Source organism: Limanda limanda, chromosome 17 (assembly GCF_963576545.1).
Source record: "Limanda limanda chromosome 17, fLimLim1.1, whole genome shotgun sequence".
Taxonomy (NCBI): domain Eukaryota; kingdom Metazoa; phylum Chordata; class Actinopteri; order Pleuronectiformes; family Pleuronectidae; genus Limanda; species Limanda limanda.
Genome location: NC_083652.1, coordinates 9,981,133 through 9,997,604, shown reverse-complemented (window position 1 = coordinate 9,997,604; position 16,472 = coordinate 9,981,133). Strand labels below are relative to the sequence as shown.

Here is a 16,472-nt window from a genome sequence, read left to right as displayed (position 1 = left end):
ACAGGACTACAAGCAAGGAGTTCGTTCCTTCTCACTTCCCATGGATTTTTTTCTTTCTCCATAGGAGTAAGAAAAAAAAAATGTTGTTAATTTGCTTAACATAAATGTCAGAAATAGAACAGGGAATTAAGAGAATTTAGAGAAAAACATACCTGCTGTAACTGATTTATTTGCCCCTTGGAAGCAGAACACAGACACATCCTGATTTTTATGGTGATATAGCAAACGTGTTAACAAACCGTTGTTTATTTACACATGTGAGGGATGATGGATGTACTGTAAGCCCGATTTTCACTCTCTGTTGTTGTCTCTACCAAGTCCTGAGGGAAATATCTGCTAAATGCTCAGCTACATTCACCAGCTGGCACGTTGCTTGGTGCTGAGCAGTGGGTTTACTGCTGTGACCAAACATGAGGATATGAGGGCGGTGAGAGTGAACCATAAGTGAGCAGAAAGTCTGTCAAGCTGAGGGGAGCCAGATTCAGGCGATAACTCTAAAGTTTCAACTATATATTGTTACTGCCTCTGAGGAGGGTCGTGTTGACATTTGCGTGAGTTTTTCAGTCTGTTTCTTAGCACGATTACACAAAAAAAATTTGGATGGTTTATCACTAGTGGTGAAAGGATGCGGTGTTGAGTCAGGAAAGAACTCATAACATTTTAATGCAGATCCCGATCAAGGTGTTCTCGTTTTCATGTTTTATGTGCTTATATATTTATGTCTTCACATTATGTCTCTATGGATTATATCACTTGGGGAAGTCCGATATCACTAGAGGGAGGTGGCAGTGACGAGAGACCAGATCAGACAGAATCATTAAACCAGTCATTAGTAATGATCACTCCAGTTTAGAGCAGCCTGGGCTGAGCTATTTGCACACAGCTTCAGGTCGTGATTGAGCCATAGCTCTGTGCCTCTTTCATTCACTCCCGGGCCCAGCGACAGCTTTATGTCCCAGTGATCCACTGCGTAGTGGGGTCAAAGGTCAGAGGTTAGCGACAGGTCTCCTCAGAGACACAGGTTTTTGGAGGATCCAAGCTGATGCTAAGAGGAGACGGGATTTGTGGAGCTTGGCATAGTTTGTGTTTGGTGGGTGATGAGGCCGAGGCCAAGCTGTAGCTAGAGGTGCCATCTACAGATGGGGAAAAAAAGAATGGAGCATTTGCACACATCTGCTCCGAGCTGGCTGCAGGGTGAGAGGAACAGCAGGTCATAACCAGATGTCTGCTGCATGAATAATTACAGGTCGTCAGAGTGTTGCATTTTAGGCAACTGTATAGAAAGGCTGCAATTAAGAGCAGAGCGAGTCGAAGAGAGACAAAGGAGTCGGAGAACATGCCGTGAGTGACTGACAAGCTTTTAAGTGGGAACTGGAAATATCTCAAAGGCGTCCAGTGAAGCATGAAGAGATCTGCAGTCAGAACTCGGAGGGAAGTGAAAAAGTCGGCCAAAAAAAAAAGCCGGGACGGAGAGATTGGAGAGTGGGTTTTTGCCTTTGAAATTTTAAAGCCAGAGATGTGTAAAGACAGTGGCTTCTAAAGCATCAGATAAAGGTCAGTTTTGTGTAAGTGCCAGGTAGATATGAGCAAGATTCAGGACAGCGTAGAGAGAATGTGAGAGACGGTTGATCTTTAGGGCCGCTGACTGCTGAAGTAGTTCCTTGTCTTTGGGAGACCCCGTCTGTTCGTCTCTCCGGAGTTCTCTTGTGAGATTTATGTCCTGCTGTCAAATCGTAGACACCTTCCTGTCAAACACTCGCTCCAAAGACTATTTATAACCAAACACCTTCTCACAAGCACTAATCCGTCTGCGGGTTTTAAATGGGTTTGATGGGACACCTTGCAAAGTCAGACTTCCTCCTGGCCATCGCTCACCCATTCCCCCAAAGCCAAGTCTTCCTTAATTCTTAGTTTTGTTTATTTGCGTATGTATAAACCACTTCCTGACCCAGTTCTGCTCACTCTTCCTCCTCCCTCGTCACTGGGTTTGCAGGCCTGTACATCACTACAGATCCATTTGTGTCCTCTTCACCAACCTCACTCTACCAGACTCTGTCTTCCCAGTTTTGTCCGTGGCTCTCAGTTATCTTTACTTAGCTTCTCTCGCTCTCTGTCGCTTCCTTTGTCTCTTGGTCTTCCCTCCCTGTCAGTCTCCATCTCTCTTCAGCCTCTCAGCTAGTTGTGAGTCAGTGCTACTGCTTACTGGATTAGCCACGGGCCCACTCTGCCAAGTACTCTTGGGCTGTGGGGCAGAACACTTAACCATTGTCAGATTTCCGTTTCATTTAGCCAGCAGGTGGCGGGACAGAAGAGGCGTAACAATGACTAAAATAGAGACATGTCTTGACGTCTGTATTAATATTACATGCTGCTCTATACCAACTTTTTTCTGGGGCTGGGTCTCCACAGGAGCCCTGCCTAAGCTCCGTAAGGCGTGATAGCCAATCTGTGTGGATGTGTCCAGAGAGACAGATTTCCCAAGGGCGTGATTGGCAGCGTGAGAACTGAAGGAAAGCATCCAGTAAAACAGCCCTCAGGACTCATCGTGAAATGTCACATTTACTTTGGTAAATGTTACTCGGTGCTCTGAGAGTCAGGGATTTGGGAACGCTAGCAATTGTGCATCAGTGCCCGGCGGCTATTGATCCCATTGTACAATGTGTCTAAAAATATAGTCAGAGCACAATGCACCTTTAGTGATGGGAACATTGTGCTACACTTTTGACTAATTATTTTTATTTCGCTTCTCGCCCAAAGTCAGCTGGGATTGGCTCCAGCTCCTCTGCGACCCTCATAAGGAGCGTGAATTAAAAAGCAATACTAAAATAAAGGAACACAAGTTACGACAAGATACATGTGAACTTTTTATGTTTGGCTTGATTGATCTTGAATGCAGCCTCCAAAGAGAAGTGTCGATGTGGCAGCAGCAACATTCACTAATCCTCGTCCTGCTGCAGTAAGCCATTTGAGAATGAGCTGAGACATCGAGGTTAGTCTGGAAGTATACACAAACCTTTTGCTGCTGTTTTTCTAACTTTCACCAACTAAAGCTCTGTTCACGACTAAGACTGTTTGTTTTTTAACGCATCTCAACACATTATTTTCCATTTAACAAGCCCGACCTGCGGTTTGTGAACACTCCCCTGGGGGTGAAAACAGAGTGGACGTCTGTTTGGTTGTTGTTTATCACACCAGGCTTGTCAGGGGGGGGGTGTTGTCTCTGTTGTTTTTGTTGTTGCAGTGGGCGCCGTGTTGTGTTGGCGGTGACAGCTTGTTAACGTCTAACTGGTCATCTTCTCCTGCTCTTTCTCCTGCCAACTGGCTGCTCTTCACCTGCAGCACATCGCCACAGAAAACCCACGCATCCATCTGTACGGATACCCCGCCCCTCCCTTCCCTCCGCAACCGAACCCAACTGGAACGGTCCGAACACCATCTCCCGGTTAAGACGGGAGATGGAGAGGGAAAGAGGCATAAAGGGAGGGTTCAGGGGGAGGATAAGAATGGAGTTTTGCTTTAAGAAGCAAGAAAATGATGCCTTTAATGCATGTGCACAAGGATCAATGGGAAAATCCTGCCTCCAAACATAGACAGACACACGTGATGTGGCATACATTACTGCACGGCCATTAGTGTGTGGGCTAATGTGGTGTGTAGGAGAGCCAATCAATCGAGAGGGAAGTGATGGATAAGCCGGTTCTGCGCATAAAACCTATTTCTATAGAGTCAAGTAGGGTCAAGGTTAGAGTTTGTAGAAAGGCTTTTCACAAGCCCAAGGACATGGAATAATGATGCAGATTGCAGAAAATGCAACATTATCATAACACATCTCTGTAAGTGAATACAAATTAACGCAATTAGCAAATATTCATCACAGGGGATGCCTTCCAGTTGCCCTCTTAACACTCTTCGCTGCTGCTGTGTGAATACTGACATGAAATGTGTAAAAAGTGTCCAAAAAAGATTCTGGCACCGTGAATTATAACAACTAGTTCAGTGGTTGTTCTAAAATAAAAATGCAAGGCCCACATACCAGGCGTCATAAGACACCTAAACATTGCGGTTGCAGTACTGATGCATTTGCCTGTCATGAATATGCAGTAACCTAATGTAACAGCGGCTACAATATAAATAAAAACTGTGGCTCAACAAATAAAGCCTGTTAAATCAATGGTTCTTCTCCAGCCTCAGTTCTTTAAAATCATCCATCCAGGAGAACCTAACAGAAATTCACATTTTGTAAGTTGTGACCTAAATTCCTTAATCAAAATCTTTTCTCTTCAGGGAGAGCAGTTAAATAAGTATATTTATATAGCGAATGGTACTTTACTAAAGTGTGCACACGGAGATGTTAATAGGCTTCCTTTTCACATAAAGCTCTTTTCAGTAGTTTTATTTCAATTAATTATTATTTCTTTATACTGAACAACAGCATCACACAATTTTTCTCTATACAGCAATTTGTTCTAAATAATATCCTATAATCCGTATTAGAAAATAAAAGCTAAGTCAACCATGCAAGGTAAAGATTTCATAAGGGGATGACTCAGTTTAAGATCTTTCTAATAAGCTGCTGTTCAGCTACATTCAGTCGAATCATCTCTTATTTACATCTGATGTTCAGAGATTCCCATCCCGTATCAGCACTAATGACCAAACCTGATGCAAGATTATGAGCTCTCGGGTTTATTCAACCTGCAGTCCTGCCATAAACCAAACCCCTTCAAAACGTATATTATTGAATCCTTGTGCAACATATTTCTCACAGTAAATGTATAATACAAAAAATAGCCAAAGTACGGATTCTGGTTTCGACCAGGGCCTTTCTGTGTGGAGTTGGCATGTTCTCGAAGTGTCTGCGTGGGATCCTCCCGGAAACTTCCTCCCACACTCAATCTACAAATTGTTGACTATTAATGTGATTAGTTGTTTTATGCCTCCATGTTTGGCCCAGTGATGTCCAGGGTGTCCACCGCCTCTAGCTCAATGTCAGCTGGGATTGACTCCAGCTCCCCCTGTGACCCTCAAGGGAGGAGCGGTAAAAATCTGTTTTCAGTGGCTGGCACTCTAAAGAGTCCTATCCTGTAAAGTAGAAAGTAAAGTTGTACTTTTTGTCCCCTCCTGTGTGACAGACAAAGAGGCAGGCAGCAGAGGGTGACGGGAGTTGTGAGGCAGAAGGTGGGGATGCTGTTTTTTTGCGGAGACCCTCCCCGCAACACGCTTTGTGATGCCCCCCTGGGAAATAGTGAAACAGGCAATTACTCTAACATCCCACTAGGGACTGCTGTGTGCCGCTGATCGCCCCGCTCACTCCTGGATCACAAACAGGCTCGACAAAAGCCCTTTCTTAACAGGCTCAGTGCCGGGGTTTCATCCCTGATTTGTGCAAAATTTTTACTTAGCGTCATAGACAAAGAAGATGGCACCTTTTGTATTTGTGACACTGTTTCAACAAATGATTTTTCTGATCTCTCTCTGTCCTCCATTTGATATCACAAAAGAAAATGATTGCAAAACACGATGTGAAGATAGAGAGAGTTGAGTTGAATTTGGAGGTTTGAACTTCACAGGCTTCTGCACCGAAAGCCATTTCCTGCAAGGCAGCCACAGGAACCCTCTGATTCTCTATTTGTGTTTTCTCCTTTCTCTTTCCTCTGATGCCACTTGACAGAGAGCAGAGTTTGCAGCGTGACACACGACTATCGGCATCAAAACACAGATCTGAGTCATGTTGACTCCACAACTTGTAATCTGTTCTGCCCTGCATGTGCCACATCTGTCACCGGCTGTGTCAAACGTGTTTTACGCCTGCGTGTGTATGTTTGTGTGTGTTGGGGGGGTAGCTGGCTAACTGCTGCTTGTAAAACAGCTGACCCGTTGCCAAGGCAACCGATCTGCAGTGACAGCCGCTGTCAGGCTCATCTCGGCTAATGTTGTGATTGATCCCTTCTTATTTCCTATTCAGTTTTTGAAGGTATTTTTTTGCCTCTTGCTCTTTTCCAATTAAACTGTCAGGATAATTCCAATCGAAGAGGAAAATTATTCTAATGATTTGACTCTGCGTATCATTAATGCACCAGGTCACAGACAAGAGGATACAGCTTCTTTTCTGAGGGGCCACAACATACTGCAGGGAAGCAGTGCAACAATAATTTGCTATTTGGAGAATAATGGACTATTTTCCAGAGCACCTGACACAGACATTTGCGTTCTCACCTACTTTCCCTCCGGATTAAATTTCCGTAACCTTTCGACAGGTCCTCTGCTTTGTGTTTCGTGTTTCCAGGGCCTCAGCTGGTGCTGCATAGTTTAAAGCTCTAATCACCTGGTGCCCAGCTCCCTCGGCGGCCCAGCCTTCCCACCACATCTGTCACCAAGGAACATACCACCTGTGTGGTTTAATAGCCTCTCTGCATGCCTGCACGCTTCAGCGGAAGCTACCATACTGTACTTCACTGTCAAATATCAAATCAAGCAAACTGAGTCCATTAAGGGATGTTGCTGAAATGCATCTAAACTCTGTGCCAGGCGCTCCGTTTATTTTCAGCGCCAGATGAACCCACTCATTTCTCTCAGTCGCTTCCGTTTGCCTCGTGCAGCTGAATATGAATTCTCTCCTCAACATCCCCCCCCTTTGTCTTCTATTTTTTTCGACACCTCTCCACCGCTCCTGCCTGTCTGCTCTGGTAGATCATTTAATCAAGTGATGTAAGTGATAAATGAATTTCAGTTTGGAATGCAATTCACCACTTTGATTGATAACCCGTTTGCCTGTGCCCAACCAATCTGACAACAGATGTGTTCCTGTGGGAGAGCTGCTTGTTAGGTTGGCCAGTTGGCTACGTCTGATGCAGGAATGGCAGCATGCTAATGCTTCAGGAGGCTGCCAAGAGGGCAGGCAACAAATACGTGTAAGAGCCGTGCTGGTAATCCTGCCCCGTAGAAGGAGAAGTAACTTTACCAGCGCTGCTCCACCAGCAGCCGAGATCCTCTTATTTAACCAGCAACGATGACAAGATTTACTGCAAATTGCTCCTCATTACACGATCATTAGGAAACCTAAGGCTCCCAGTCTGAGCAGCGCGAATCGTGTTTTGTCTTTCACTTAACTCATATGATATTAGAACAGTAATGATCGTATTAAGGGTGTTCTTTTACCAGCATCAACAACAACAATACAATGAAAACAACAAAAGGATGGTGAAGATGCTCCCTGCAAAAACCTTGCGTTTTTTTTTACGTTGCCAGTTAACAGGGCTTCATTTAATTCAGTGATTCATGGCTAAATTTCAGTGAAGTCATTAGTGTTGGCAGTCAGCCTTTTAACATTAAATGAGCATTTTCATTAGTGTTTGGTCTGTTTAAACTCAGAGTTCAGCTGTTATTAGAGGAGGAGAGGGACAGACGAAGTGTTTTATCCGTAGCAGGACTAAATCAAAACAGGTTTTTTTTCTCAAACAGCTCTTGTTGTAATTTATTTAATCCGTTACCCCTTTACGATAGTGGCAGCACTACAAGATGATTTCTTTCCCCGCGCCCACTTGAGAGAAAACACTAATCAGTCTTACATTCTGTACACGAGTCGTGATGTTACATTTTCATTATTCCACACTTCTCATTATGTATCTGCCGGTTGTTCCTTCGGGAGCTTTTTAAGAGATTAAGAGCTTGAAATTTGGTCCCTGCGATATCTTTAAAAACGTCACCCTGTAATTCTCACAGCACAACATCCAGAGTGGAAGTTTTGACAGCTGTGGTTTCCGACCGTCAGTGTTGGCAACATGCCTGCAGAAGGTTGTTGTGTAATCAGCCTGATTCTGTGAGCCTGGGGGAGCAGAGAAACGGACAGAGGCTGTGACCTGTCCAGAGGCGGCTTAATGAACCTGCAGAACGTGATGGACAGTAACAAGAAGCGTACTGCACAAGTCTAATGTGTTTGCTGGTTTTTTACTTTCTTTATCGTGATGTTATTAAAGTAAAACCTATATTTTTATAATAATAACCTAAAAATGTAGCCGCATTGTTTTCCATTTAATTAATGATTGATTGATCAAGAGTAAATCGGTTGCCCACATTACAAACAACATACCTACTTGTACTTAAAGGTGCTTTTTGGAGGTTGTTGGAGGTTGTTAAGAGATTTCATTTGTCAATTAAGATACTCCAGAATGTCACTCCAGCGGTCAAATTTCTGTTAGTGAACGCTTCGCAGCATTTCATGCATCTGGATGTCTATGAATGTCTAAGCATGCATACGTGTGTGTTTGTGTGTGTGTGTGTGTGTGAGTGTGTGTGTGTGCGTGTGTGTGTGTGTGTGTGTGTGTGTGGCTGTGTAGAAGTATGCGTGTGTGTGTGTGTGTGTGTGTGTGTGTGTGTGTGTGTGTGTGTGTGTGTGTGTGTGTGTGTGTGTGTGTGTGTGTGTGTGTGTGTGTGTGTGTGTGTGTGTGTGTGTCGCAGCGTAGAAATATGCGTGTGCTCTGGTGTTAATAACACAGGGCCTATGGGACAGATAATGACCTATGAAACCTGAGAGATTTAATATAGAGTCCTTGGGAGTTGTCACAGGAGGATGTCTATTATCAGTGACCTCCACCTGAGTGGTTTTCAAACTGCTTTTTATCTCCTACTTAACTGTAGCTCCCCCTGTCTGTCAGGCAGGGCGGTGCAGAATAGTAGCTGGAATTCCTTTTTTCAATGTCTGCCCATTTTCTTTGAAGTGGCTTTTCATGTGGTTCAAGAATCCCTTGAGAGAGATGTGTGGCGACATGTGAGCGAGCGGACAGTCTCTGATTGGCTGAGAGTTTGCATCCACCTGCTGCAGTCGCCACAGTTGACCTGTTTTCACGATAGAGTCACGTCCAACCCCCTGAGGAAAGTCTGGCTCTTGCAGCCTCGGTTTGCTGCCGTTCCTCTGATACCGCTCCCTTTCCGCAGCCTCATTGACAGGTTTGCGTTTATGCAATGATGTTTTTATTTGCTGCTTTTTTTTTAGTGTTTTGCGTTTAAAACTTTTGAGTATGTCGTTCATACTGTAAATGGGGAAAAAATGCATGCAATTTTCATATTTGTCAACCTTTCAAAGTGAAGCACTAGTAATTTACTAGATATTTTCAAATTAAGACATATCTCAATGAAAGAAACGTGGCTGGTGGTTGTAGGATTTCAGCGTGTTCGTTTAAAGACATGAAAAGTCAGTATGATGGTTCCGCTGGTGACTTTGTTCCCCAGCGTTTCTCCACCATCACTCTTCTCTTTCATGCCTTGTTTAGTTGCTGCTTTCATCACTTGGCTCTGCGGCTCAGCAGCGTGCTGCATTGCACTGCTCTGATGAATCCGTTAGCTTAGATCAGCGTGAAGCTACATCGGGCCCTATCTCGCATTAGACGTAGTACCTCCGACAGCGACAGGATAAGTTGAACATGTGCAGATGGATTTTTGTTTCTCTCTCTGCGGCTGCGGGTTGTTGCTTCTGTCTGTGAATAATTATGCGTGAAAGAGGCAACAGGTCCAGTTTGGGCTTTCTGCTGGCTCTTGTAGGTTTGAAGTAGTGGAAGGTAAATTAAGGTTTGTCAAATGTGGTCTGAAGCACCATCCTGTTTCTGCTCTTCCTTGCTTCATTTCACTTTGCACACAGGAGGTCCTCACTGGATTCACTACACTGCAGAAAAAAGTGCAATGGTGTAGAGTGAGAGGCACTTAACGTACACCTTTTTCTCTCAGAAGTGATCTGCTGCCTTGACACTAATATCTTACCGGCACAAGAGGCTTTTCTGTAACTGACGCTGTGCTCTGATGTGGAAAAGGTCCGGCAGGAAGAGACACATCCAGCAGGGATCGATAACATATCAGATTAACGATAGTAATAATTATAGTAATAATCATAAACCCTGCCTCTTGCAGCAGGAACACTCACTGTTGAAGACAAAACTTTGCATTAAGGAATTGTACTTTTAATACTTTGAGTATATTTAAAATAAAGTACTTACTTACTTTTACTCAAGTAGAAAAGTGAATGTGGTACATTTTCTTTCTATCTTATGTACTTTGACTTGAGTAGAATGTTTGAGTACTTCCTCAACCACCGTCAATGCAGTGGGCCAAGTGCATTACTTTGCTCTGTCAGGGTTTGTAGTGTCCCCACTTTATTTTAGGGATGATGATATTAACATTTGGACAAATGGTCAGAGCAAGGATACCGAAATTGAAATTTCAATTAAACACCGATTTGTCTTTCGTACAGTTTTTTTTATCCATTTTACCTGATAGATTAGTCTTTTGCATGTCACTTAGTTGTTTACCTGAAAGCATTGTACAGATGTTTTTGTAAAGAACTAGATTTTGTACTTTAGATTAATGTTTATAACCTTGTTCCAGTTTTAGCTTTTCTTCAATCTGTTTTCCTTCTTGTCAGGGAGCCACTGGTTTCGTGTCTTGTGTAAATGCATTCAGAAAACACGGAAACCTACTTTTCATCACAAATCCATCATAAAGAAAAATCTGCTTTCATTTTTGTCACAGTTTTTTTTGTGCTGCCTTATAACATTGTTCACACTGATGGATTACCTTTGTCAAGCAACAGTCAGGGCTTTGAAAATTGCTTTCTATTAAAATAATTTGATATGGCAGCAGGGATTTGATGTAATTTGTGTTAAATAATGATGTAAAAAATACCAGTGGTGTTTGCTAGAATAAATGAATGCTAATTCATACTCCGCTGCCTCTCCCTCCACGCGGTGCTGTTAAGGCCCTTTGACTGAGGCTTCCTCCACCTGTGACTATACCCGTCACTGCTGCACCCTGTGGAGATCTGAGGTCCAGGCTCCACTGACAGAGGGAGGTGCTGCTCTTTGATGTAGCTCCGTCTGAAGGCAGCCGTTGGAGCCTCCGCGCTTTCCAAACATCCCGTTTTTCCATCCAACGCCTCTTTAAACTCCATTAGCCGGGCCACGTCTCCATCCAGCCTCTTATTGGAGGTAGCATCCGCCTCCCCAGGGAGCAGGTCTGATGTTACGAGGCGTGTTTGGAGAGTGTCTTCCTCTTCCGTCGCAGTACGGCTATGCGGACTGACCTGCTTTAACAAAAGCCTGTAATTAAGAGGCTCTCTCCCCTTCTGCAGCTATTCCACAAACAGACAGGCTGCTTTTACCAGGATGACAAGTGCCTTCCACCTCCAACCGCCTCACCCCCCCTTCCCGCCTGTCGCTGCCACATTTACACATCATCTCTCGAATTCATCCTCCAGTTGAAAACACCCGCACATTTGTCGTGCTCAGATTCAGAGAGGCCCCAGAGATGTTACGCTGGAGCCGTAGCACGCTCTAATTGTCTGAGTATGTGCCTTTGTGTATAAGCAGGTGCTTTACTGCATCCGCAGTATTCTCCTGCGATTTTTAACGTGGCTGCCTCCACAGTATTCCCCAGCGTTGCCTGGGGAAACGAAGTTTGTCGGTGGGAGGTTTTGTGGGTGGGGGAGAGACAGATTAAAGATAGACAGAGGAGAGCGATAGGTGAAAAAAGATGGGCGCGCCACTTGTTGTTGTGCATGCTTCAAATGATCGAGGGGGTGTTGCAGCTGTCTGTCAGTTTTAAAGGCACGAGCCTTGTGATTGTCTCGGCCGGTTACGTCCGGCAGCTCAGACACACACGCTGACCTTCTCCTGATGGCTCGCCGCCCACCCATCAATTTCACCCCTTTTAACCCTCCTCCACCGGCCCAGCGGTGCATCTGAGCTTTAAGAGATTACCTTAATGGAGAGAAAAAAGGTGAAATGCACATGCCTGCTGGGTTGTGTGTCTTTCTTACCCAGAGCCTCATCGTTTAAAGTGTGTAGCGACGAGTGAGATCACTGGAAAGCGAGATCAGAGAGAAGGAAACAAAAGTTCCTGTTTCAAGTTCAAAGCCTCTTTAGCTGGCTCTTTCGCTTAAATCCAAATTTTTCTGCTTTGGTGTAACTTCGGGAGTGGATTTCAAGGTGTGTGTGACGGCTCGCGGTTATTTCGAAGAGAACCACTTGTCAGACCCTTTTCCCTTTTGAAGGATTAGTATTATGTTCAATTAAACGGCTTTGAAATAAATATGAATTGAGCACATTGGATTTTTTTTCTTCCTTTAATAACGAGTCTTGTGTAACCTTGCATATAATACCAAAAAAACAGAATTTGCTCTGTACTGAATAATGCAGTTAATTGGTTCATTTCTCTATAACGTTGTGAACCAGGTGGTTCTTGAGTTGTGACCTGTAGGGTGTTTAGAGGCCTGATTGGTGCTTTTATTGAAGGTTATATTTAACGACGCCGTGCCCCTCTCCTTTTCTTGTTGTTTGTTCTAACTGTTCCCACTGGAGCGTATAGACTTACAATCGCCAGGAGCTGTAGGCCCGGCTGATTGGCTTATTTCCTGTTGCCTGCAGCTCTAACAGACATGCCGGATTTGCAGTTTGCTATTTTCTACCTTCTTCTTCCCCATTTTTTAGTCACCCTCTTCCCTATTTCTTGTCTGGTTGATATTCAGCTGGTTTGGCCTTCCTGTGCTGTCACAGCTGGCAACCCACAAGTAGGCCTGCCGTGCTTGCGGTAAATTGGGTTGGGTATCAGAGGGAATAGTTCACCTTGCCTTTCCCAACCATCTGCATAACAACAGAGGTTCTGGTGAGGAGCCTGCACCTTCAGGAACTGGGTGGAGGAAACAGGGTTCTTCATATTATCACAGTTAACATGGGAGAGTAATTAAAAGTAAAGTTAAGAATTAGGAAAAAATAAACATTCACAAACACAAAGAGCTGATTAAAAGATGGATGACTGAATGCTTGGTTTAAATGTATATGATATGAAAAGTTAAGTTTGAGGCCAATTCTTATTAATTTGATATTAGAAAATAAAAAAGCGAAGTTAAATATATAATAAACAAAACCAAACAAAGAGGGAAAACATAATTTCCCCTTGGACTTGTCTTTTTTTAAATGAATTTATATATGATTTGCTACTTTTTTGCATGCATGTATTAAAATGCACATAAACAGACAAACAATATGATGCAATGGCAAACGACTTCATTCACATTGATTAAAAAGAGTGATGAAGACAGTAATAGGTGCCACAGATCACAGTAATTACAAAATAACAAGAAAAACAATCATGACACATTCAATACAATCACAAGATGTGCGATTTCACAATTATATTCTTAGAAAACATTGCATTTCTTTGGGGATTAAGTGGCAGGCTTCAGTGATTCAAATAATCAGCATCGAAGAACAAACACACTCCAAAGTTTGGTCTGGTCGGAAAGTTCACTTCGTCAAGCTGGTGACATGTTTTAAGATGTATAACCTTTGTGTTTATTTACTGATCCAACTTCATTTCCATGACGTGTAACTTACACCTCAGACAAATTAAAGCAGAGTGGAGACAGGCAGTATAAATAGTGCACACAGGTTATTATTGTTTCAATACATCAATTTCTAGTGTTTATAGAAATGAATACTTCAATATTGAAGTTAATTTATTCGTTAATAGACAGTTAGGTAGCTACTTATTATTTATTAATATTTATTTAGATATAAATAAACATTTCTGACCTTTCAAAGACTAAATATTTCATTTTGTATTTGTGAAAAAATACATCTGCTAAACAAATTATAGTGGAAATAATAGTTATCACAGCCCTATTGAACATTAACTGCAGTTACCTTGAAGTATTCTGGGTGAAAACCTTTTTTTATAAGGAAAACAATATTTTTGTCTTTTTTTAGTTCCCTATTTACACAAGAAGCCTCAAACTGAACTGCTCCAAAGCATAGCGTCAAAGTGTTTGAAGTAGCTGTGAAATAATATGTGGCTTTTAAAAACTCCATAGCTGTTTGCATGTGTGCAGTCTGCAGCTTCCTTATCAGCTTCTCTTATACCCTCCACTCTGTGTGACCCACTTGTTAATATGCCCCAAAATATGAAGCTCCTCCACCTTCCTCTTCCAAATCCTTCCAAGAAACGCCCGCTCCCCTTCTCCTGATTCTCCATGTGTCTGTGCATATGTTGAGTCAGGCTCTCTCTCCCTGAGTTGAACGTCCAGCTCAGCAGGTGACTGTCTAGAAATAAGTAAAGTGCGTACTTCAGCATTTGGCTGTGGTGATGTGAAATTACAGACATACTGTATATAAATAAATCGCTGAAGACGAAGGAGAACGGTGACTCAAAGTTAAAGTTGGGGAGAATATTGCTCGGTGAAATGCCGGAAAGGAGAATGAAAATCAATTACGTGATGTGAAACAATAAATAAAATCTGTGGGTCAAACTCTGCTGATTGAAGCACAAATATGCCCAGAAAAAGACCAAACTGTTCAATCAAGCTGCTCTGTTGTTTTTCCCCTTTTTCTTTTTTTTTGCTTTGCAGTATCTTTTTCTCTGTGTAGGTGATTTCTCCTCTGGATTGTCTTGTCTAATCTCCCGGTGCTTGCCCTCCGCAGAGCCCTCTTTTTATTCACTCAGGTTAATGCTCTTGAGTCGGCTCTCTGTCTCACGCCGCAGCCCGGGCCTCATTGGCTGATCTCGCAGATCTTATCGGCTCTGATTGCGGCTTCCCGTTGTCATTCAAGACCTCCCTATTATTTAGTGGACCAACGGGCTGCCACCTTTCCCTGCAGGCTGGGAGTCTTTGTTGCGGTTTGGCGCGCTGCCGACCCGGACCTGCTGGCAAACGCTGCTTCCTCGTGATAAAGGGGTTCAACAGGAACGCACCCCCCATAGAGGCCATTTTAAGTCGGTTTAAATGACACTGGTGTCGCAGGGACTTGCTCAGATTGCTTTGGCTCTCACGGTTGTTGTCTGCAAGTTTATGTGTACTAACAAAAGTAATGATGAATAACGTCTTCCCATTTATTTAGTATTGTAATTCTCTCCTGCCCACGCAACGTTTTTTTCCTGCTTTGTTTTAGATGCTTTGTTTACAGCTTTGCAAGGAGCATTCACAAATTGCAGTTTGGAAAGTTTTTGGGATCTGCTCCAAACCAATGGCTCTAAGAGACATTTTAACACAACCAAGTTCATTTCTTTCGGGGTGCATTTTAACTTCTGTCAGGACTTAAAACTTTCTTATATATAGAACCATAAATGTTGCAGTGGAAGCATATAGCCGAACCAGCTTTTTCGCTGTCGTTTATGATTCTCAGTCACAATAATAAGCCGTAGTACATAGGCCCAGCTTTGCCAGCCATTGTAATGGGGCCCTTGAGTCAGGTTCTTGTTAGCTGATGCACAATAAGCCGCAGACTAATGAAGTGTAAACCAGAGATCTGGGAGGCTGCGAGGGGGCCAGATGAAAAAAGCCGGTGGCCTCGGTGTTGCAGCGATACACTGCAGCTCGATGGTAATGCTATTAGCCGGGAAGTCAGTCCACTGCGTGTGACCCCCGTGCAGTTTATCAGCACTTCATAATGTAGTGGATGCAAGGGGCAGGGTGAGGAACCAGCTGATCACACTTGAGTGCGGTATCTGTGTGTGAATGAGCACCGAGTGCGGAGTGGGGTTGGCGACTGAGGCGCAGTGTGAGTGCAGCTGCATCGGTGTCCGATCGCAGACCCGCTGCCCTCGACAGGCTTCCTCTGTGTCGAGGTTTGTCCACCGGGGGGAGCGTTGTAGCCTCCGTCTGGCCCGCTTCCTCCTCTCTTCCCCCTGCTTTCATTAGCAGTCCATTTGTTGCTCCTGGCCGGAGGAGCCTCCGTCTGGCTGCTCGCTCTCTCAGCTCATCTTAACGAGCCTGTAATGTACAGATGGTCCGCTTCATTCAGTCCTATTAAGCCTCAGCCCTTTTCATTCTTTTAGTGTTAAATCTCTCGATTGATTTTTTTTTTTGTACCTGCATTTAAATCTGTGGTTTATTAGGAGATGATGATTAAATGTTGTTTTGATTTCAGGAAGCCTTCCCTGTGTAATAATGCATGATAATAATCATCTGCCATTCCTCAGGTTATTGTGACACTATTAGCATTCATAGCCAACCACCTCTCCCACCCTTATGAATACATTATAATGCATATATAATGCATTGACTAATTGTTATTCAGAGAAAGTGCTATGAATTCAACATAGTACTTTTCTGATGTCATGTGACGATGTTCTGGTGCGTTTGCTCGCACGTCTGTGCACAAACACACAAATTAACCCTTGGCATGTTTCTCTTCTAGCCAACGCCAGGGCCTGTTATCCTAAGCAAGGTAACTCACGGGCGAATGGCTCCCTGCTCTTTTCAAACACTTTTCATCCATTCCGTTTTTTTTTTTTTGTCTCCAGTCTCATATTTTTTGTGTGTAACCATACTGTCTCGTGCCCGGCTGTCTCCCCCTTTATTTTCCTGCGTGCTCTCCATCTCAGGCTGTGTTGTTTGTCAGGTCCAGCACTGATAAAAAGGCCAGGGGCTGTCAGATTGATGCCTCTCCTTAGGAACGGACAGCAGAATCGTTCACCTCCACAGACGAGAG

At 43.6% G+C, this 16,472-nt stretch overlaps 1 protein-coding gene across 1 annotated transcript in view; it reads left to right on the top strand.

Annotated features, from left to right (window-relative positions):
• Nucleotides 1-16,472, top strand: part of srcin1a (SRC kinase signaling inhibitor 1a) — an 86,269-nt gene that overhangs the window by 23,833 nt on the left and 45,964 nt on the right. The window lies entirely within an intron of this gene.